Source organism: Alligator sinensis, unplaced genomic scaffold (genome assembly GCF_000455745.1).
Source record: "Alligator sinensis unplaced genomic scaffold, ASM45574v1 scaffold938_1, whole genome shotgun sequence".
Lineage (NCBI taxonomy): Eukaryota > Metazoa > Chordata > Crocodylia > Alligatoridae > Alligator > Alligator sinensis.
The window spans coordinates 109,983-110,312 of record NW_005842449.1 but is presented as its reverse complement, the minus strand read 5'-3'; the positions used below and the strand labels follow the sequence as shown (position 1 = coordinate 110,312).

General features: G+C 40.0%; 1 protein-coding gene across 1 annotated transcript in view; it reads right to left on the bottom strand.

Moving 5' to 3' along the window:
• PHF14 (PHD finger protein 14) overlaps positions 1-330 on the bottom strand; it is a 320,362-nt gene that overhangs the window by 220,813 nt on the left and 99,219 nt on the right. The window lies entirely within an intron of this gene.

The following is a 330-nucleotide window of genomic DNA, read 5'->3' as shown; positions in this document are numbered from 1 at the left end:
GGAGAAGCACAGTGCATATATTGCAGATGGCATCTACGTATCTGTGACCATCTGGGAGACCAATCCCAGAAGATCAAGTTGTAACAGGTAATCAGAAATACTGTCTGCAGGAATACTGTGTAGTGGCAATTTTGGCAGAAAATGACACTGGCATACGAACTTTCAAAGGGATAAATCCAGCTGAATACCAGTTGCATTTTTGAGTACCTGCCCGTATAAAAAGGAAACTAGACTAAAGGGCGTTAATCCAATTGCCACACCACATGGTACAAGATACCTATGAAAGAAAAGCAACAGTATTCATATACCATATTTACTCAACTCCAATAT